At 38.2% G+C, this 22,082-nt stretch overlaps 1 pseudogene; it reads right to left on the reverse strand.

The window, feature by feature from the left end:
- Positions 1-5,900: 5,900 nt before the first annotated feature.
- On the reverse strand, positions 5,901-7,325 carry LOC147609487 (phospholipase A1-Igamma1, chloroplastic pseudogene; annotated as a pseudogene).
- Positions 7,326-22,082: the final 14,757 nt, after the last annotated feature.

Below are 22,082 nucleotides of genomic sequence, written 5' to 3' on the forward strand. Positions count from 1 at the left end.
TGGCTCAGATATGAGCCTTGATGAGGAGCTTGGGATCCCAGCTATGAGAACACCTGGTGTAAAGAAGGCTATGGAAGCCATGAATGAAAAGCTACGAAGATCAGGGAGAGTGAAGAACCGTGTGCAGAGATTTACATATGATGGTTATGTGGCACATCACTATGCATATATGGCAAAGGTTGTGCAGGTTGTTGAGCCCACATGCATTGATGAGGCTGTTGGAAATGTGTGTTGGGAGAAAGTTATGGATGAGGAGATGGATGCACTATATGGAAATGAAACTTGGGATTTAGTGCAATTGCCTGAAGGCAAGAAAGCCATTGGATGCAAGTGGGCGTACAAAGTTAAACATAACAGTGATGGAAGCATAAACAGGTACAAGGCTAGATTGGTAGCCAAAGGGTATGCACAGACATATGGGATTGATGAGGAAACTTTCAGCCCAGTTGCCAAGATGGTAACGGTGAGAGTTGTGATAGCAGTGGCTGCGTCAAAGCAATGGTCTTTACATCAGATGGATGTAAAGAATGCATTCTTGCATGGGGATTTGCAAGAAGAGGTGTATATGTTGCAGCCACCTGGTTATGAGGATGTGGGTCACCCCGAGCATGTTTGTAGGTTGAAGAAAGCCTTGTATGGCTTAAAGCAAGCACCAAGAGCATGGTCTGACAAGATTTCTGAATATCTTGTCACTATTGGCTTTCATGTAGCCAATGCAGATTTCTCGCTGTATGTGAGACATTGTGATAGAGGAGTTGTGCTTGTTGTCATCTATGTAGATGACTTGATCATTACGGGGGACCATGATGCAGAGATCTTTGATGTAAAGATCTTGCTTAGATAGAAGTTTGAGATGAAGGATCTGGGGGAGCTCAGATATTTCTTGGGCATTGAAGTGATTAGGTCACCACATGGTATTGGATTACTGCAGAGACAGTATGGCTTGGACATGTTGTCCAAGTATGGTATGACAGGCTGTAAGCCTATTTCTGTGCCATTGGATCAGAATGGCAAGTTGAGTGCAGATTCAGGAGAGATCTTGGAGGATCCTACTATGTACAGGAGCATAGTAGGAAGTTTGATCTACATGACGATCACCAGACCAGATTTGAGCTATGCTGTTGGGTTGGTGAGTCAGTTTATGCAGGTTCCACGGAAACCGCATTTGGATGCAGTGAGACGCATACTGAGGTATGTGAAGTCTACTTTGCATTGTGGACTATTCTATGAGACTGGGACAGAGATATGTGTACATGGGTACACAGATGCTGATTGGGCTGGTAGTATCTCAGATAGAAGATCTACCAGTGGATTCATGTTTTCTTTGGGGAGTGCTGCTATGACTTGGAGCAGCAAGAAGCAGCCTACGGTTGCTCTATCGAGTACAAAGGCCGAGTACAGAGGAGCTGCTATGGCAGCATGTGAGGTAGCTTGGTTGAGGAAGCTACTTGCAGATTTGGGTCTATCAGTGGATAGACAAGTTGTCATTTTCTGTGACAACATTAGCAGTATACAGTTGGCCAGGAACCCAGTCTTTCATGCTCGTACAAAGCACATAGAGGTCCACTACCACTTCGTCAGAGAGAAGGTCTTGGCAGGAGACCTTGACCTTGTTTATGTCAGCACAGAGGATCAGGTAGCTGACATCTTCACCAAAGCATTGGGTACAGAGAAGCTCCGCAGATTCAGGGCTTCGCTTGGTGTACATGAGATGGAGTTGAGCTCGAGGGGGAGTGTTGAGATATCGAGCTCGTCTAGTGAGGCGGTGGCCACTGATGACCCGCTTGGGGGATAGGCCCCACACTTACACCACTGGCATGGTTGGTGAGATCTTGGGTGATATGCGGCCAGTGGGATGACAGGCTGTGTGACAGCCATTCTAGAGACTGGCATAGTTATAGCGCCAGCTCATTTAGTCGGGTTCACACTATAGAGAACCCGTGTATGTATTGGTTGAGTACCTTTCATATTATTGTGTACTCTTATTCTTGTATATGGTGTGTTGAGTGTTGAGTAGAGAAGAAGAAGATTTTCAGCCTCTCACCTTGTGTGTTCTTTATTAGGGTTTTGTGAGTGTGTGTGTGTGCTTGCAAGAGCTCAAGCTCTCTTCCCCCCTGCATCTTTTCACTGTGGATTTTTCAAGTCTCTTGGTGCTTAAGAGGCCATGGAAAATCCAGCTCTTCCCCATACCACCGTACCCAAACATGCTCCGATGGGAACCAAACTTTGCGGGCATGTGGGGGGGACCCACACCCACATGCTTGAAAAGTTTGTTCACCATCTCAGAGAATGTTTGGGTTAGCAATTAGTGCCCTATGTGGATTTGTCTAGTCTCTTGGTGCTTAAGAGGCCATGGAAAATCCCGCTCTTCCTCATACCATTATACCCAAACATGCTCCGATGGGGACCAAACTTTGCAAGCATGTGTAGGGGAGCCACCCCCACATGCTTGCAAAGTTTTGTCATCATCAGAGCATATTTGGATTAGCAATTAGTGCCCAATGCAGATTTTTCAACTCTCTTGGTGCTTAAGAGGCCATGGAAAATCCTGCTCTTCCCTAGACCATTGTACCAAAACATGCTCCGATGGGGACCAAACTTTGCAAGCATGTGGGGGAAACTCACCCCCACATGCTTGCAAAGTTTAGTCACCATCAGAGCCTACTTGGGTTAGTAAATTAGTGCCCAAGGAGGATTTTTCTAAAGTCTCTTGGTGCTTAAGAGGCCATGGAAAATCCGGGCCTTCCCCATACCATCGTACCCAAACATGCTCCAATGGGGACCAAACTTTACAAGCATGCGGGGGGACCCACCTCCACATACTTGCAAAGTTTGATCCCCATCAGAGCATGTTTAGATAAGTAGTTAGCACCCAGTGTGTGGATATAAAAGAATATATTTTTTATTATAAAAGTGTTACTTTCATCATTATTGATTTTTATGCATAAAAGAATATATTTTTATTATAAAAGTGTTACTTTCATCATTATGGATTTTTATGCATAAAAGGATGCATAAAAGAATTTTTTTAATTATAAAAGTGTTACTTTCATCAAAATGGATTTTTATGCATAAATAGATGCATAAAAGATTTTTTTTAATTATAAAAGTGTTACTTTTATCATTATTGATTTTTATGCATAAAAGGATGCATAAAAGAATTGTTTTAATTAGAAAAGTGTTACTTTCATCAAAATGGATTTTTATGCATAAATAGATGCATAAAAGAATAATTTTTTTATTATAAAAGTGTTACTTTCATCATTATTGATTTTTATGCATAAAAGGATGCATAAAAGAATTCTTTTAATTATAAAAGTGTTACTTTCATCAAAATGGATTTTTATGCATAAATAGATGCATAAAAGAATAATTTTTTTAATTATAAAAGTGTTACTTTCATCATTATTGATTTTTATGCATATTTTTTTTTAATTGTAAAAGTGTTACTTTCACTAATATTGATTTTTATTGATAAAATGATGCATAAAAGAATTTTTTTATTACAAAAGTGTTGCTTTCACCAATATTGATTTTTATGCATAAAATGATGCATAAAAGAATTTTTTTTATCAAAATAAGAGTTTACTTGAATCCTATGTTTAAATCCCATGAATATTGGAAAAATGAATAAGTAAAAAGTGAGTGAAGGAAAATTATACCGTTTCATATTCTCTAGGATGGTAATGAGAAAATTCAAAAAAAACTTTCGAAGACCGAATTTTAGATAAATGACTAATTTATTTCTCATAGGAATTCGTGTTTAGATTTGAATTCAGTAAAGTAGTAATTGAAATATTACCTTCGAGAAAGATAGTTCAGGGAGAACCCTTTCAGACTCAAACCCTGAATCAGACAATGACCAAGACATAACTCCTTCGTCAGTTTCAAGGAAATGACGATGTGACCAATTCACTAATCTACACTCAAATCACCCACCGAATCTGAAACTAAGTTGAGACCTTTGATTTTGATCTGAGGATCAAGAATTCAGAATTCGAGGAATTTTGCTTGGGAATCTAGACCTGTGATCTAGAAGTCTTGGGATACGGAATTAAGATATACTCATTGTATTAAAAAAATCAAAACTGAAAACTTGCATAGAAACCCTGTCTTCTTAAAGGACTGTCTTATGCCAAAATGCTGGAGGGAGCATTTGGTATATGTGTGTTCTAAGGGAAGTTCGGTTGCAATAGCTGGCGGGGAGTGTTCAAAGGAGGACGGCTCACATGGCAAAGCCTGCCCAGGTCTTGACCAGCCTCCTCTCAGTATGGTTAAAATGGTGCGCTTCCGATACGATGGACAAGGGCCGACGAAGCGGTCCCTGAGTGAAGTGCCAGAACACCTAAGGAGGATCCTAGAAGGTTCTGACCAGGTGATGCACGGGCTCGCGGTGCAGAGGACACCCATGCGTATGTCGAGGAAGATATATATGTATGATGACGAGAAACTTATTGTAATTTGTTTTATTGGATCTCGTCGTTGACCTGCTGGTCTCAATGGAGAGTCTAGAGTGATACTGTTTTGTGAGAAACAAGGATTGAATGGAAATTTTGAGTTGTGAAATCTGTACCCAGTAATTGTTTGTCAATGGATTGTTTTATAAATTAAAATTTAAAGAGGAGTGTGTGAGTATATGTATTCTAAAGCAAAAGTTAAGAAAGGCTTTCAATTATGGGTGGGTGAGTACTTGTCTGGTTCTACCAATTCCAGTGGTTGGGCGATGGCTCCGGATAGGGTTAGTAGGCTGGAATCAGTAGAGTTTTAATAATAAAATTGATTAATAGGATTACGCTTAGAACTCGAGTAGTTAATTAAAAGTCGGAAGACTTCTCAAATGAATAGATCAACGGCTGTGCCTAATTCAATTAGAAAAAAAGCGTTGATTCCTTCAAGTTAAGTCTGTTATAGTTTCCCTTCTATATGGTTTATTCAGATGAAGGTTAGATCAGTCTTGACTTCGTTAGAAAAAATTGTTAAGAAATTCAAAATGGTGGAACGTCCCCGCTTTCCGGGCATGGGAAATTTTCCTGGTTTTGGTTTTTGAAATGATTTTATGTGCTTTCTTAAAAGTGTTGTGCATACTTTCTAGTATTTGTTGTGTTGTACTATTATGTATTATGTACTCACATTTGTACTATTCGGCACTTTTAGTTGCACTTGGTACTACTTCATGTCTAAAATTGGATTATGATAGGCATAACCTCTTTTGGAAGTCTTGTCACTTGTGCATTGTTAGTAGAAGGTTTTATAGTATAGTATTATCAAGTGCTATTGTTCTTTTTTAGTACTATTTATAACTTTATAGTAGGTACTTTCTTGGAAGTATTGTGCATACTTTCTACTATTTGTTGTGTTGTACCATTATGTATTGTGTACTCAAATTTGTACGATACAGCACTTAGTTGCTTTTGGTACTAATTCATGTCCACAATTGGATTATAATACGCATAAGCTCTTTTGAAAGTGTCGTGCATTGTTGGAATTTTTTATAGTATAGTAGTATCAAGTGCTAGTATTCTTTTTCAATACTATTCTCCATAACCTTTTATTGCACTAATGGACCTAGAGGTATTATGCTAATATAACTGTGCATAGTACTATTTGTGTAGTGTGCACTATTACAAGATCTATAGTTTCTATGAAGTGTTCTGCATTCATGGCATGCTATTTATTTAGTATCATGCAACAAAAAGTGGAGTGTTGTGCGTAACCTTTATCTATTATTTGTGTTAATGAGTGCGGTGGGTTTAGGCTTCCCAGTTGTTAATAATCTTTAAAAAAATACTAATCCATTATTTAGAATGATCCATAATTTTGTTCATCTTACAATTGAAACATGTAAGTTATTACAAGCACCACACTGCATACAAAGTATTTTCTGCTACCTCCATGATGCCTTAGGGTTGTTGGTTGTCTGGGCAGTGGTACTCAGGCTGAGGGGCAACTACCCACCGCCCAAACTCGTTCTTAATGAGACCCTTGTTTCTTTCTTGCCACCAGTTGGATGGGCAAAATAGCTCGCGCATCAAAATGTCGGATGACTTGTTCACTAGGGCAATATCTCGACCAAACACTGAGACAAACTTCTGCCCGAAGCCTTGGAATCCGTCTATCATGTGAAGGTAGAGCTCAAGGTTGTGGTGGAGATTTAGGTTTTGTGTACAGAAGAAGGAAGGCTTTCGGACGTATGGCGAGACATGACTATCAAAGCAGAGTTCCTGTCCCACGTGGAAGTAGGCCCAGGGCCACAAGTCGAGGACCCAGCCATAGCCTGCTCTCGCGATGGCACCCCACAACCCTCTTTCATTCACCCAAAATCCAGGCATCTTAGGCACAGTGTCATGCACATTGACCACCCTCAACACCTTCAATCGTAACTCCTCCACTCTTGTCTTAAAGGCCCAGTTGCCTACCCTAGGCCCTGCAAAAGAGAACACCGTTACCATGGGCCGTCGTCCAGTTCCGCCGCTCAACTCCCCTATGTTGGAAGAAATGTCATAGCCACTCAACACAGCTAGTGCCGCTCCAAGGCTGTGCCCCGTTATGGTTATGCTCACCTCCTCTGCTTCATACATCTTCAAAAGCTTCTCCAGCTCCCGTACCAGTTGCTCCCTGGCGCTGGTCTCGTTGAACTTGGACCCCGCCTTCTTGGAAGTGTACAAGCTCAGGAAACCCTTTTCGACCCTCACTTGTTTCTGGCTGGGCTCAAATTCCGGAGGCGTCTGAATATCTGCTAGATTTGCTACCCATTCCGTCTGCATCACTGTGCCCCTCCATGCGACGACGATGTCTCTCCTACCCAGCCGTTTCGTCTTTTGGTCGTTTGCCACTGCGACGTAGCCGATCCAGTTGGAGTCCCCGCTCCACCGCTCTGATGCATCTCTCTCTGACATGAGGAGGAACTTGGGCAACTTGATGTCCAAAGTGGCGAAGAGGTACCTGATCACCTCGTAGCCGCAGTTCTCTTTGTCGACCTGCCCGAAAAGATGCCGGGCAGCATATTTGCTGCTGCCGAAATAGATCGAGTGAGTGTCGAAGTCGAACGCATCGTAGTTTATTTGTGCAAGTTCACCATAGCGGATGATCTCCGCACGGAGGGTTGGATCGATGGGCTCCACATCCAGGAGCCCCTTCCAGTTGTTCTCCCCTTGAATTTCCTTCCACACACTTGCCAATCGGCTACTTACCTCGCTTGACGTGGCTTTACCATTGGTGCTAGCGGTAGAAGGATCCCCAACAGAGGCGCTCATATTAGCGGGCTGAGATGATGGTAACGGGGTCTCTGCTGAGGTACTAGAAGGCACTACGGGGATAAGGGTCTCTGATTTTCTAAACAAATTGAACAAACCACAAGCAATGCAGCAAGCGTTTCACTGGATCGGATTAGTGCACTGACGTGAGGAAACTTATATATCCGCTCAAAGACACGTGACTTATTTCTGAAGGCCGCAAACTTGGAACACTACAAAATAAGAATACACACACACACTCTGAGTATGCACAAATTCGTGTTGCGTGAACGCCTCTTTCCAATGGTTGTTCTACGACATTTTAATCCTCCGCTCGCACTCCACCTCAACATGCTGAGCCATCGACCTGATCCGCTGCGCTCTCCCCTCGCCTCCCCCTGATCGGCTATTTGAACGGGTTACGGAGAAGATAATTATTGCCCGCCCTATTAGGGCGCCCAACGAATCTCGCTCTCTTTAGGTTAATTGCAACCTCATATATTGCCACTTTCAGGAACAATAGTTATATATTAATATTAACAAAAGCTGCCATTTACAAAAAGTCTCTTTTTCCAACTAACACAACCCTTCTTTCAATTACATTATATCAAGTAAATACTTTGAAGCCAACATACCACAACAAAATTGAGAGGCCTTCCAATTAACTGTTGAGTAATTTGCAAGATGAGGTCCCAACTTTCATCCTCCTAGACAAAGGAAGATTTCCCCCATGAGATGTGATACCCCAACTGCATACAGTGGCCCCACAAATGCAGCCCTTATACAGGATGCTTCTCCAAGACTTTCCCTCTTGACCAAACACGGCTAGGCTAGTTCCGGGGGGTTCTCAATGAATGCCATAAAAGTATAGTTTGGCTACTTCTCTTTCAGGTACCACCTCCTTGTTTTTGGCCCAAAGTTAGGCTGCTTTGCTTTCACATCAAGCCCTGAGTATCCCTATATGATAACAACAGTTAGGATGGCCTAGTATGTACAAGAGTCTCCCACACTATAGAAAAGATTATCTTATCCCAACTTGAAGGGCTTGAATTAACTATACCACAATATCATCATTCAATTTATTAACATAACATATTGTCCCATCACATATGTACACATTTATACATCAACTCTAGCACATCTACCCCAAGACTAGTCTCTTTCTAAAAAATTATAATGTTTATAGAATTCCATATCTCCCACGAGCAATAGAATCTGATTATGTTAAAGAACAAATGTAAAGCCCTATCAGCACTCCCAATCTACCAAGGACCCAATCCCCCCAATACCCTTGCACCTCTATGCTTCTTGAGACCCATTTCCCAATTTTGCCCCATGTTCCTTTCATATAATAGCTGGACAATCCCAAAAGGCATGCCTCCCATCTTGCCTCCCATCTTGCATAATAGTTTTCCACCTAGGATAGTATCCAGAAGTGAAGTTCCTCTATAATAGCTTAAGCCACTACAAGAGGATGATGGTATAGCCACGCGATGTAGTATATGTGCTAGTCTACACGCGATTATATGCACTCCTATAGCCACGTATATGGCTGCGCCTACAGTCGCGTGAGTGTTTTTTGCATTTATGGATATTTTGTAATTTTCATGGCTCTTTGTTTGTTGCAGTGAGCCCAATAGGGAGGTCGCACATGCATACTCTCCACAAGAATACTTCGGCTTAAACTGGAATATTTGCTTCCCTAATTATCTTCCACCTCTTCCTCCAGATGCTAGAGTTCCATCCTTTCACATTTAGATTTTATTCTAGTATTCTACATTCACCTCACTCCTTCTTAGTTCCATATATAGAACCATGGGTGCCTGTTTATCCAACTTGACTCCATTAGACCAAACCCACTCATTTATCTAATAGGTCTTATCAAAGGTTGTAGAGACCCATTCTTTTTGCACTTCTACCCAACACCTATCTTACTAGTTACCAGTTTCCTTTCTCTCAGAAGTAGTCTAAACTCCTCTTCCATTTGGTCTAGTTCTTTCCCACTATTGAGACCAGTCCCAACTGTCAATCAATCCTCTGAGACCTCTATTGTTCATACCTTCTGGAGTAGAAGGTGCACTTGAGAAGGTACATAACTACCAAAAGGGGAGCTATCTACCAAAAGGGGAGCTATCCACCCTGCTTGTCTAAGTAGTATTCTAGAAGGTCTCAATAGAGTCACTCAACAAAGGATCCTAAAAGCAACTTCTTGCAGTGCCGAAACTCCTTTTGAGCACCCCTCTACTTGAAGGTTCAGCCTCAGCATTTACATGGATGCCACAATCATTGGAAATCTACCTTTTACTAGTGAAGGTGTAACTTTAGCATATAAAGTCCATATTTTTCAAAGGTGGTAGATTTAGAATCTACTTTAAAGGGATTTCTAACAGTATGTCACATGTGGGGGTTTTAATGTAAGATACATAAGGTTCATCCAAAACTCCTTTTTTTTTCTAGAAAAGTGATGATGTGGATCCTCTTAGAGGACACTTTTTTATTACAGATTGTTCCTAATGCATTTTGAGAGACCTGATGCTCTGATCAAACTCCCCCATAGTACTCAAGGGTGTGGAAAAAAAGAAAAAGAGTGTTAGGTTTAACCATAAGAGAATTAAGAGCTAGTACGAAATGATGAGGAGCTCAACAAAGCACAGTAAGAACCTATAAGAAGAAAAGAGAAAAAATCAAAAGAATATTACGTCCATGCTCTTATGCATGTTAATGCGTAGAGAACTCTCATGATTATAGGTTTTATGAATGAAAGCCCTCATGCATATAGATCTCTATACAAAAGAGAGATCTCATCCAAAAAAGCTCTCATGCATATAAGTCTCATGAATGAAATCCCTCATGTAAATAGATCTCTATACAAAGGAGAGATCTCATTCAAAAGAGCTCTTATACATACAAAGCTCTGATGCATATAGAGTTATGATCCATTGTGAGAGCCATTATGATAGCCATTGTGAGAGCCATTATGAGAGCCATTATGATAGCCATTGTGAGAGCTTTTATGCATTGAGAGTTTTCATGTATAGAGAGAACTTATGGACAGAGAGCTCTCATACATATAGATCTTATGTAAGAGAGAAGCCATGCATATACATATCGTGCAAAATAGCTCTCATACCTAGAGTGCATGTATGCATAGGGAGATCTAATGTGCATGAGAGCTCTCATGAAACTAGAGCTCTCTCATCGAAAAGAGCTCTAATGTGTAGAGAGCTCTTATGCATACACAATTATTATGTATGAAATCTCATGCAATTAGAGCTATCTTGCAAAGATCTTAATATGCATGAAGATCTCATGCCTATAGATCTCATGCCTATAGATCTCATGTATGAGACCTCTTAAAATCTATACATATTTCATTGTGAGAGTTCCTTTGCAACATACCAAGGAAAAAAATCCCATATAAAGGGTTTAGTATATAGATATCACCTCATCAAAAGATTACCTCAATAAAAGGGCAAGGTGTTAGAAAGGCGAAAACAAGAGCTATGTTGATAGCTTTGTGCATAAGATTTTGCATAGATATAATGACATAGGTCTATGCATAAAGTGTATGCATAGATCTAAATACATATATATATGCGTAATCTAAATGAATAGAGATTTGCACTTGGGAACTTTCTTCGTGTGTACAAGATGGCCCCTTCAATTTGTTGGAAACATTCATCGAGATCTCCTAAACAACTGTCTAATAACAAGACATTTACCTAATCATAAACTAATCTTACAACTAATGACAACACTAATCTAAGATGGATAAAAATGAATACGACTGATTGTGATGAGTGTGTGCTAATTAAGTTTAGACTCAAGTTCAGTTAGGTTACATGATGGAAACATGTACTCATAAAAAGACTTGAGATGTTGTACTTGTATTCCATTGTTTGAAATGTCTTCCTTTTATATGAGAAGAGTACAACATGGCCTTTATCTTGCATGTGGGATGATTCTCACTTGGTGATGTGGCTTCTCACACTCACTCCATATTTTCCTTGTGCTCTTTGGCACCACATTTCTCAACATAGTTATGAAAAAACAAGTGTTCAAGAGAAGTTAAATGTGATTATTGTCCGTAATCACTTGCAAAACACTCCTTGCTTGCATGGAGACCTTCAAGTGCTAATACTCGCACATGTCCAAAAGTTACAAATAGACATGTGCGAATACAAGTATAATTACAAAAGCGCATCCTTGTCCGTGAGAACGTTAAATAATAGCAATCGACCATGCACTTTGTACAACATTAATCGGCCTTACACGCAAAACATGCGTGTGTGCGCCAAATCTTACACGGCAAATATATGCCGTATCAACACTATGTCTGTTGTTAAAAAAAAGCCCTATTCGGCACAATTTATGCCGATCAATGTGCAGTGCCGAACGTCGATGAAGGAGCACTGTGTCTTTACTTCCCAACTCTGTATGCTGTTGGGAACTTCAAATCTCTCCATTTCCAGAGCTTGTTCAAAGTCACCAAATGTAACTATTTTGCAGAGTAGCGTTTCTATTATCGAAATTTTTGAAAGAAGGCTTCAAAGATACCTCTCTCCCATGCAAGCAAACACGCAAAACCCTCCATCCACCTCTACTTCTAAGGAAGCAATTGTGCCCCCTACGTCTTCTTTTGCCCCTTTTTAAAATGTAGCTACATCCATTGTACAACCTTTTAAAATGTAGCTACATCCATTGTACAACCTTTTATTATAAGAGCTACACTTCAAAGAATGTTAATCTCTCCAAGTCAATATGTCCTTTCTGCGAGCTAGAGTCTCTAAAGGTTGGCTAAGGTCCATAAATAGATTCCGTTACGGTTCCTATTCATGAAGGTGAAGGCATTTTTACTGATCAATTAACATTTTTTTTAATGATGAGATTTTTAAAATTGATGTAAGGAAAGTTATCAAAATATGTATAGATGGTTGTCTTATGGATGGCGAGACTTTGATTGCTTAGATAGATCAATTCCTTCTAAAATTTGAAATGATATTTTTTATGAATGTTATCAAGCCTATGTTGAGAAGAGCTCAGGGTTTGATATTGATATATACTCTCTATTTCATTCATTTAAGAGAATAATGATAATGAAAAGTCTATGCTAAAAGATAATCTTCATGTTTGCCCTCAAGTTGTTCATGGTGTTATTTCTAAGCATGAGAAGTTTCCCAAGCAAAGATAAAATTTAAAGAAATATAAATATTTTAGATAGCTAGGAAGGACCTTTGGGCCTATGGAGAAGAGGGCCTAAAAGAAACCAAATAGGGTGCCCAATTGTGGGATAACATAGAGCATCATGTAGGTTATCTAGAACTAGCAATCCTACTTGTGGGGCAATTCCCTCTCCCTTCCCCTTTTGCTAATCTCTTCTTCACTCCCATAGCCAATTGCTTTCTCCACCCATTCATCCCGGAAGCTTGCTTTCAGAGTCAACAAATGTGACTATTTTGCAAAGTAGTGTTTCTATTATCAAATTTTTTTAAAGAAGGCTTCAAAGATGCCTCATCTCCCGTGTAGGCAAATAAGGAAAACCCTCCATCCTCCTATACTCCTAAGGAAGCAATTTTGCCCCCTACCTCTTATTTTTCCCCTTTTTTAAATGTAGCTTCATCCATAGTACAATCTATCATAAGCGCTACACTTCAAAGAATGTTAAACTCTCTAAGGCAATATGTGCTTTCCTTCAGCCAGAGTCTCCATTAGGTTGGCTAAGGTCCATAAATAGATTCCATTAATATTCCTATTTATAAAGGGGAAGGCTTTTTTACTGATCAATTAACACTTTATTTTTATGATGAGCTTATTAAAGGTGATGTTGGGAAAGTTATCAATTTATGTATGGACGGTTGTCTTACGGATGATGAGACTTTCATTGCTTAGATAGATCAATTCATTCTAAAAGTTGAAATGATATTTTTGTGAATGTTATCAAGCCTATGTTAAAGAGATCAAGCTTTGATATAGTTAGTGATATATACCCTCTATTTTATTCTTTGAAGAGAATAATGATAATGACAAGTCTATGCTAAAAGATAATCTTCATGTTTCCCTTCTACACCTCCATGTTGCTTTGGTTGTTTACACTATGTCTGTTGTTAAAAAAAAACCCTATTCGGCACAATTTCTGCCGATCAATGTGCAGTGCCAAACATCGATGAAGGAGCATTGTGTCTTACTTCCCAACTCTATATGCAAGTTGATGTGGATGAATATGTTGGGAACTTCAAATGTCTCCATTTCAAGAGCTTGTTCAAAGTCACCAAATGTGACTATTTTGCATAGTAGCGTTTCTATTATCAAAATTTTTGAAAGAAGGCTTCAAAGATACCTCTCTCCCATTCAAGCAAACAAGCGAAACCCTCCATCCACCTCTACTTCTAAGGAAGAAATTGTGCCCCCTACCTCTTCTTTTGCCCCTTTTTAAAATGTAGCTACATCCATTGTACAACCTTTTATTATAAGAGCTACACGTCAAAGAATGTTAATCTCTCCAAGTCAATATGTCCTTTCAGAGAGCTAGAGTCTCCATAGGTTGGCTAAGGTCCATAAATAAATTCCAAGAATGCTAATCTCTCCAAGTCAATATGTCCTTTCAGAGAGCTAGAGTCTCCATAGGTTGGCTAAGGTCCATAAATAAATTCCATTAAGGTTCATATTCATGAAGGTGAAGGCTTTTTTACTAATCAATTAATTTTTTTAAATGATGAGCTTTTTAAAACTAATGTTAGGATAGTTATCAAAATATGTATGGATGGTGAGACTTTGATTACTTAGATAGATCAATTCCTTCAAAATTTGAAATGATATTTTTATATGAATGTTATCAAGCCTATGTTGAGAAGAGCTGAGGGTTTGATATAGTCCATGATATATATCCTCTATTTCATTCATTGAAGAGAATAATGATAATGAAAAGTCTATGCTAAAAGATAATCTTCATGTTTGCCCTGTAGTTGCTCATATAGTGGTCATGTCCCTAACAATGTTGATTCTAAGCATGAGAAGTTTCCCAAGCAAAGATAAAATTTAAAGAAATATAAATATTTTAGATAGCTAGGAAGGACCTTTGGGCCTAAAAGAAACCAAATAGGGTGGCCAATTGTGGGATAACAAAGAGCATCATGTAGGTCCCAACAATCAAAGCTTGCGCAAGAGGCACGCAAGGCTGCAAAAAGTCATGCTCGGCTTGAATGGTTGCAGACCAATGCTCCCCATAGGCATGGTGCTTGGCCTGCACGTGTAAGATTCCTCCCCAGCCTCTCAAAATGTCGAGCATCTTCCCCTGTAATCAATCCCCTCTTCAGAAATATAAAAGACCTTGTTTCTAACTGTTTTGACTTAGAGAGAGAGAATATATAAGCTTTATCCCTTAGAAAAATTGAGAATTATCAGTCATAGCAGTGGAGCTATGGCAAATTTTTTATAAAAATTACGCATAAAATAATTTCATTCAAAGCATAAAAAGAGGACTTCCTACCATATTCTAGGAATTATCATCCTAGATTAATTGAAAGATATTCATTGTAATCCTAGAGAAATTGATTTTTATATTATGCATAATTGAATTTCATGCATAGAGGTATGCATAGAAGATGATTATTTTATTATAAAAGAGTTACTTTTAGCATAATTGAATTTCATGCATAGAGGTATGCATAAGAGACGAATATTTTATTATAAAAGAGTTACTTTTAGCATAATTGAATTTCATGCATAGAGGTATGCATAGAAGATGATTATTTTATTATAAAAGAGTTACTTTTAGCATAATTGAATTTCATGCACAGAGGTATGCATAAGAGACGAATATTTTATTATAAAAGAGTTACTTTTAGCATAATTGAATTTCATGCATAGGGATATGCATAGAAGATGATTTTTTTATTATAAAAGAGTTACTTTTAGCATAATTGAATTTCATGCATAGGGATATGCATAGAAGATAATTATTTTATTATAAAAGGGTTACTTTTAGCATAATTGAAATTCATGCATAGAGGCATGCATAAAAGATGATTATTTTATTATAAAAGTGTTACTTTTAGCATAATTGAATTTCATGCATAGAGGTAAGCATAAAAGATATGGGAAGTGATAAGATGTGATAAGATGTATATGAGATGAGTTAAGATGTGATAAGATGAGTTAAGAAGTGATAGGATGTGTAGGGGATGAGGTAAGAAGTGTATGTGATGGGATAAGATGTATATGGGTTGTGATAGGGTGAGAATATGGATGTGAATATGGATGGGTATGTATGGATGTATGCATGTGGATGTGGATGCATGAATGTGGATGTATGGATGTGAATGAGGATGTGGATGTGGATGCATGGATGTAAATGTGGATGTGTATGTATGGATGTATGCATGTAGATGTGGATGCATGAATGTGGATGTATGGATGTGAATGAGGATGTGGATGTGGATGCATGGATGTAAATGTGGATGTGTATGTATGGATGTATGCATGTAGATGTGAATGTGAATGTGGATGTATGGATGTAAATGAGGATGTGGATGTGGATGCATGGATGGAGATGTGGATGTATACATGTAGATGTAGATGTATAGATATAGATGTGAATGTGGAGGTGGATGTATGCATGTAGATGTAGATGTATGGATGTGAATGTGGATGTGGATGTGGATGTATGCATGGAGATGTGGATGTATGCATGTAGATGTAGATGTATGAATGTGGATATGGATGTATGCATGTGGATGTGAATGTACGCATATAGATGTGGATGTATGGATATGAATGTGCATGTAGATGTGGATGTATAGATGTGAATGGGAATGTGGATATGGATGTATGTATGTATGTGGATGTGGATGTATGAATGAGGATGTGATAATGGATGTATGCATGTGGATGTGGATATGGATGTGTATGTATGAATGTGGATATGGGATGTGGATGTATAAATGAGGATGTGAAAATGGAGATAAGCATGTAGATGTGGATGTATGGATGTGAATGTGGATGTGGATGTGGATGTATGGATGTGGATATGGATGTGAATATATGATATGTGATGTGAAGGAATCTGAAGAGATGGAAAATGAGGTGATTGGATGAGTACACATATAAATGGAATGTGGAATAAGTAATGTGGATTAATGAGGGATAATGTGGAAAAATGAGAGTTAGTATAAAAACTGTACTTGTAAACTGTTTGTAAATGGCTGTTTTATGTCAAGAATGCTGGGGAAGCATTTTGACCGTCTTGTGATTAAGGTCGTGGAGACCTAACTAATAAAGTTGCAACTGCTGACGGAGAGTCAATAGAGGACGTCTCGCGTAGCAAAGTCGGCCGAGGTCTTGACCAGCCTCGGTTTGATTAAAATGGTGAGCTTCCGGTACGGTGGATGAGGGACCAAGGAAGCGGCCTATGAATGAAGCGCTAGGTCACCTGCAAAGGAACCTAGAGGGTGTTGACCATACGGTGCTCGGGCTCTGGGTCACCTAGGATACCCACGCCTGCGTCGAGGAAGATATTGGAACAAGGAGTAAGAGTTGTTTTTCTGAAACCGGGCATAGATCTGGTTGATTGACCTTGCTGGTCTTCAATGGATGAGTCCACGGCTCTTTTTATGGATCTGTTGGTTGATCTTGCTGATCTTCAACGAGAGTCCATCTTGATTTTTATAAGTAATTATATTGCCGAGTATTATGGGCTAGGAACTATTGAAAAGGCCCTTGAGTGGACAGGTGGTGAGCGTTCTAGTTGCCAATGATGCCATAGATACTCTGATGAAGGAATGATGGAAAATTTGAGAATCAACCAGATAATTTGGAAGACTGTGATCAGTGGTACTATGGTTTCATTAAAGGATTGTTTTAAAGTTAGCTGATGCTAAGAAAAAGGCAATTTCATATTGGGTGTGTAAGTGGTGTGCCTAATTTTATGTTTGCATGAACTTCCGGCTAGGGGCCTTGGAACTCTTTTCCTTTGGTACCCGGGACAAAACCTAACCAAATTCCAAATTGGATCCCATCACTATAGTGGTTGGGCAGTTGGCTAACCCATGGGATCGGATGGGGTTAGGCTGGACTGATGCATCCGTAAATCGAGACTCAATTTTTGTTTTTATGATAGATAAAGTAAATCCCGCGGATAGTAATTGTTCTATGGATAGGAATCAACGGCTGTGTCTCTTGATGGGGAAAAAAGCGTTGATTCCAATGATCCAAGTGCAAGTTTCTTCCTTGATCCGAACGAGTACCTTTATAGGTGCAATCGGATCAGCTTGTTCAGTAATGGTCTTGACTACGTTAGAGTAAATAGTTATCCTGCTGGAATCGCCTGTGCTTTCCGGGTAAGGGAAGTTTTTCCGAGTCCGATTTTGGAAAAACCGACGGATTAGTCTCTTATCCGGATATCCGTGGATGAGGCCCCAAATGTGGGACCCCTGTCCCGCGCGAGAAGTGCTACTTTCGCTGCTAGTACCCCGAATCTATTGCTCGGTGGGAACAGGGATCTCATAGTTGGTATCAGAGCCATTCGGCTAATAAAGATCAACTGAGAAGACAAATATGTCAAAAATTTATCAAGAAACACAAAAAGGTTGTAATTGTGTGATATAAGTCATACAATTTGATATTCAAATTGAAATTCATAATTTGGTAATTGGGTCTTCAGATGGAAGTACCGCAATTATATAGAACCCTTGACTTGCTTGAGGCCTAGACATGATGGTATTTCCTTAAAATTCCAAGGGCCGTGTGACTACCCGTATATACCGAGAGTATAACTGCAGCTCTATACTGACAGTATATACGAGTAAATCTAAGACTTGCAATTATAAGCGTTAATGCTATCCAGGTGATGATTTCGAATGTGGTTGATATGATTTTTAATTCTGTTTGAGAATTGATGAATTGATTTGGATGCTGATTAAAAAATGATGATTTCTGAAATTTAGTAGAAATATAATAACCTGAACAAAACCACAATGAGGATGAATGGGACGAGTTCCTGTGATGATATTCATAACTAGAATGATGATAATGATTTCAGCAAATCACTATGAGATTAGTGGGTTGTGCTGTCAAATTGTTACTGTTAACACTTGACCGGTAGATCAAGTTAAGGGATGACAAATTGAGAACTTACTTGACTGAAATTCCCGTGGAGGAATGTTCAGAAGGAAATTTTTTCGGTCTAATGGACCATTATCATGTTAAAGATATGAATGATATGATCTGAATGAATTGTTAATTAATGATGAGTTCTATATAAGGGATATTTATCCTAGTATTCTGTTGGATTGACCAGAATACTGGGAACCCCAGAATAAAATTGGATCCTAAGAAAAAGAGTCGTCCTCTACCTTGCGAGATGAGGACATCTCGCACTTTTTTAAGTGGGGTAGAATGTAAGATTCCCCAGCCTTCGAGGTATACAGGAGTAAGAATCTCCCTTTTTGATCTTATAATTATTCCCTCTCTAAAATAAAAGAAAGATTCTGTTTAAAAAAGGAAGACCCTCTCCCTAGAATACTTCTCAAGAGTCACACCTGTTTTAAGGATTCAGAACAATGAGTTCAGAAGTGAAAATCGGTGTTTTAGATACCAAGGTTTTGGTTTTCATTCGAGTACGGCCCAAAAGAAGTTCTTTATCTCTTGGGGAGTATAAGAAGTTATCCCCCAGATATTGTGAGCCTTATATCTGAATTCAATGAAAGTAGGTGACTTAGCCTACAAGCTTCTTTTACCTCCTCATCTCAAAGTTCTTAATGTATTTCATAGAAATATGTGCCAAACCCAAATCATGGAAAGACGAAAAAACTTCAGTGGCAAGATACCGTTGGCTTCTAAGTTACGCTAGCTCCTTCCTTTATATAAGTCATAACTTTTACCTGTCGCTCACAGTAATCTTACTTCCATCGATCTCCCTTCTTCTTAATCTCCTTCATGGCTTGGCAACAGGAATTAGTTTTATCCATGATGATTTCTCACCTTCAAGACGCAAGCGAGTCTGTGAAGAAAGATTTTATAGAATAGTATGAGCACTCACTTTTTCCTCACTTGGGAACTTCGGTAGCTCAGACCAAATGGCGGACCTATCAAGACATAACTAGGGTAACACCCTAGGGTCAGCAGGACTTTCGTAACAATGTCCGCTTGGCCATGGTTATTGAAGCCTTGGGTTTGGGTCCCCGATACTACTGCATCATGAGATCAAGGCATCTTGGTTTTTCTGAGCGGGTCTTCTTACTGGCGTGTTTTCTTCCTCATCAGAAGATATGCCTTTACCCCGTTTTTGGCTTGCCTCTCAGAGGTCCTTTTGTTAGATCACCTCATACCACTGAGATAGGTGCGGCAATAACCAACAGAATTATTCCCATAGATGAGTTACCTTATACGTGCGCAGCTTGTGAGTGCTGCTTTTGTGATCATATGATGGACGAACTTATGGAAGTGTAAAGAGTTCTTCTATCTTTACTGTATATGTTCCAAGAATGAATAAAGTTTAAATCTTGTTCTTGTCTTGACCCTTACTCTCTTTGAGACTTTTTTATTTGGTGGTTAATCTTAATTAAATTTTTCTCTAAGTCTCATATTCGTGCATCTTGCGAAATTATCCCAAGTTTGCGAGATGAGGACATCTCGCGTTTTTCAAGTGAGAGAGAATGTAAGATTCCTCCCCAGCCTCTCAAAATGTCCAGCATCTTCCCCTGTAATCAATCCCCTCTTCAGAAATATAAAAGACCTTATTTCTAACTGTTTTGACTTAGAGAGAGAGAATATTTAGATTTTGAATATTTGTAGATAGAAAAATTTCTCATCTTATTAAAATAAGTTCCCCTTAAACAGAAACTCAAAAAGAACTTTCCAATGTGCAATTGGAATTAATTGGAAATGAGTATGAAGGACCTTAGCCTGAGGGTCTAGATTTTCAGAAATTTTTGGATTATGGTCCAATTAAGGTTCCTATGGGCCAATAGCATCAATCCATGTGTAGAGAGGAGATAAATCCAATTTGTAAAAGAAGATACCCAAAAATGAGTAAATGCTCACATAAGATGAAGAGTTGAAAATGTACAAGGTTTATTAGTAAAAAACTATGAGCAATATTAAAAATATGAGGTATTTTGGGTATCCAAAAATGAATAAATGCTCACACAAGATGAAGAGTTGAAAATCTACAAGGTTTATTAGTAAAAAACTATGAGCAATATTAAAAATATGAGATATTTTGGGTATCCAAAAATGAATAAATGCTCACACAAGATGAAGAGTTGAAAATGTACAAGGTTTATTAGTAAAAAACTATGAGCAATATTAAAAATATGAGATATTTTGGGTATCCAAAAATGAGTAAATGCTCACACAAGATGAAGAGTTGAAAATGTACAAGGTTTATTAGTAAAAAAACTTATGAGCAATATTAAAAATATGAGATATTTTGGGTATAATGATTTCATTTTGACACATATGTAAGAAAGGGGAGTTCTTTAAAGGAGGTGCATAATTCACATGCTTGAATGAGTTTTAAACTCAAAAATAATGTGATATTTTTATCTCTCCTCTCTCTTGAACCAAACCAAATCAAAATGGAACCAAACCGAATCAAAAAGTAACCAAACTAGGTCCAAATCTAGTCCAAATTCAACCAAACTGAATTTGGAAAATTCTAGAATTCAGTTAGCTTTGGTTAGAGCTTCCCTCTCCTATTAATAGAACATGAGTCTTTTGAAAAAAAAGGAGAAGAATTTTACTATACTAGAGTTATGCTGAAATAATGCTAGTTTCTACTATTCTCTAAAATTCTCTCCAAATTGAAGAAATTGGAGCTTCCCTCTTTCTTCAATCCCCATTGGTGGCTCCATCAACATACTTAACCAATTGATTGGTTGGGGGCCTCTACTGTGAACAAAGAATCAACCAATTTTTAAGGTAAATGGTGAATTTTGATCTTTTTTATAATTTCTCAATGCTTCTCTCTTCTCAACCCCTCTCAAGCTTGAGAAGCTTAATTGGAATGGTTTTTGAATGCTATTGAAGTTAATTGATGAATGGTAGTGAAGAGTTACATAAATTGATGAATGCTATTGAAGTTAATTGATTAATAATAGTTAAGAATTACATAAATTTCCATTTATGCTTAATTCAAATGGTTTTTATGAAATTTCTCTCTCTCACTCAAGAAATGGTCATCCTCATGACCCTTTCTCAATCCAAATGAAGCTTTTCATAAAGCTTTTTCTTAATCCAAGATTAATCTATGCTTGAGGCCAAATTAATGGCTTTTTTCTATGCTTTTAGTTTATGTATTTCATGAATATTGATGATTCAATCCATTAGGGATTAATGATCCAATTAGGGATCATTCTAATTATTTCCTTAAAGATAAGCTTTATCCCTTAGAAAAATTGAGAATTATCAGTCATAGCAGCGGAGCTATGGTAAAATTTTAATAAAAATTACGCATAAAATAATTTCATTCAAAGCATAAAAAGAGGACTTCCTACCATATTCTAGGAATTATCATCCTAGATTAATTGAAAGATATTCATTGTAATCCTAGAGAAATTGATTTTTATATTATGCATAATTGAATTTCATGCATAGAGGTATGCATAGAAGATGATTATTTTATTATAAAAGAGTTACTTTTAGCATAATTGAATTTCATGCATAGAGGTATGCATAAGAGACGAATATTTTATTATAAAAGAGTTACTTTTAGCATAATTGAATTTTATGCATAGAGGTATGCATAAGAGACGAATATTTTATTATAAAAGAGTTACTTTTAGCATAATTGAATTTCATGCATAGAGGTATGCATAGAAGATGATTATTTTATTATAAAAGAGTTACTTTTAG

This window comes from Cibotium barometz, chromosome 51 (genome assembly GCF_041138505.1).
Source record: "Cibotium barometz isolate CiBa-2024 chromosome 51, ASM4113850v1, whole genome shotgun sequence".
In the NCBI taxonomy this organism is placed as follows: Eukaryota; Viridiplantae; Streptophyta; class Polypodiopsida; order Cyatheales; family Cibotiaceae; genus Cibotium; species Cibotium barometz.